The sequence below is a fragment of the Lucilia sericata genome, unplaced genomic scaffold, assembly GCF_015586225.1.
Source record: "Lucilia sericata isolate MDLA Ls3-8-SP2 unplaced genomic scaffold, ASM1558622v1 Contig002103F_arrow, whole genome shotgun sequence".
In the NCBI taxonomy this organism is placed as follows: domain Eukaryota; kingdom Metazoa; phylum Arthropoda; class Insecta; order Diptera; family Calliphoridae; genus Lucilia; species Lucilia sericata.
This window is the reverse complement of record NW_023995953.1, coordinates 70,001-72,086: the sequence shown is the minus strand read 5'-3', so window position 1 is coordinate 72,086 and position 2,086 is coordinate 70,001. Positions and strand designations below refer to the sequence as shown.

The window sequence follows — 2,086 nt, the reverse complement described above, 5'->3', positions numbered from 1 at the left end:
AATAATTTCAAAACTTAATAATAGTTTTAAAAATTTAAGTTTATCTTATGGTTATTTCTTTTAAAATACACATTTTTATTACAATTTAAGTATAATTTTCTTAAAAAAGCCATCTTTTTTGATAAACTCTATATAAATGTATACTTTGTGGGTAAAGTAAAAAAAATACCCACCACGTGGCAACACATTAAGTACGCTATTCACCATTGCTTGTAGTAGTGCCTAAATTATACAACGCTGGTCTTTAAGTTTTTTACTTCGCACACAACCAACACGTGTTTTGGACGACGCAGGAGGAAAAATTAGTTAAAAAATTAAATTATATTAATAAAAAACGTGCAAAGAAAAAACAAATTAAAAATGGCAGCAAATGATCAATTATTAGCTGCAATAATACATGAATATTTACAAAGAAAAGATAAAACTTTGGCTCAAGTTTATCAACACAAAACCAAAGCTGTAAGTTCAAGACAATAAGAAAAAAAAAAAAAAAAAAAAACAATGTGCTCGGCCGAGGAAGCCTCGCGCAAAGTACCGCATGTGTGTATGTATAAGTGTGGGTTGTAGGTCTATGCCAATGATTGCATACACAAACACATGGCATTTTTATAAATTTCATATATTTATTTTGCTAATTTTTTCTATTTCTCATTTCCAGGCCATCGTTGCTAAGGGTTCCCCCAAATTGGAAGACATTTTGCAATACTATGTACAAAATAGTAAAACAAAAATTCCTCCTGTAAAAACAACTGAAGATAGCGATAGTGACAGTGATTCAGAGGAAGAAGTCCCTAAGAAAGCTGCTGCTCCTGTCAGCAATGGCAAGCCTGCCGCTAAGAAAGCTGCCTCCAGTTCTGAAGATTCCTCAGACGATAGCAGTGATGAAGAGAAAAAACCCGCTGCCAAAGCCGCAGCGGCTAAAGTAAATGGTGTGGCTAAGAAACAAGCATCATCTGATGACTCCGATGACAGCAGTGATGATGAAAAACCTGCTGCTAAGGCTGCCACCCCTGCTAAACCTGCTGCTGCTGCCGCTAAGAAACAAGAATCTTCCGAAGATTCTTCTGAGGATAGCAGTGATGATGAGAAGAAACCAGCAGCTAAAGCTACTCCTGCTAAACCTGCTGCTCCCGCTAAGAAACAAGAATCTTCGGAAGATTCTTCTGACGATAGCAGTGATGATGAGAAAAAGCCAGCAGCTAAAGCTACTCCTGCTAAACCTGCTGTGGTTGCCGCTAAGTCAAAGAAAGACGATTCATGATGATTCTTCTGACGATAGCAGTGAAGATGAAAAAACCAGCTGCTAAAGCGGCACCAGCAAAACCTGCTGCCGCTGCTGCTAAAAAAGCCGAGTCCAGCAGCGATGATGACAGCTCTGAAGATGAAAAACCAGTTGCCAAGAAACCTGCTCCAGTTGCTGCCAAAAAAGCCGACTCCAGCAGTGATGATTCTTCCAGCGAAGATGAAAAACCTAAAGCTGCTGCTGTAGCTAAAAAACCAGCTGCTGTAGTAGCCAAAAAAGCCGACTCCAGCAGTGATGATTCGTCCAGTGAAGATGAAAAACCTGCTGTTAAACCAGTAGTTAAAAAGCTGCTGCCGTAGTAGCTAAAAAGAAGGCTGACTCCTCTTCGGATGATTCTTCCTCCGATGACGACGATGAATCAGCAGCCAAGAAACCCGCTGTAGCTGCTCCTGCTAAAAAGAAAGCAGCTTCATCATCCGATGATTCCTCATCCGATGAAGAGGAGGCTGCCAAACCAGCAGCTGCTAAAGCCGCTACACCAGCTAAAAAGGCCGATTCTAGTTCTGACGATTCCTCAGATTCTGATGATGAGCCACCAGCAAAGAAGGCTAATGTTACTCCTGCCGCTGCTGCTAAGCCTAAAAAGGCTGACAGTTCTAGCGATGATAGCTCGGACGAAGATGATAAGCCCGCTAAAAAACCAGCTGCTGCCGCTGCTACTCCAGCCAAAAAGGCAGCCAAGTCTGACGATAGCGATGATAGCTCCAGTGATGAAGAACCAGAAAGTGCTCCTGCTGCTAAACCTGGTCAAAAGAGAAAATTTAGTGAATCGAATGCCGCCGA

General features: G+C 41.2%; 1 pseudogene; it reads left to right on the top strand.

Annotated features, from left to right (window-relative positions):
• The first annotated feature begins 207 nt into the window (after window positions 1-207).
• LOC119613393 overlaps window positions 208-2,086 on the top strand; it is a 6,448-nt pseudogene continuing 4,569 nt past the window's right edge.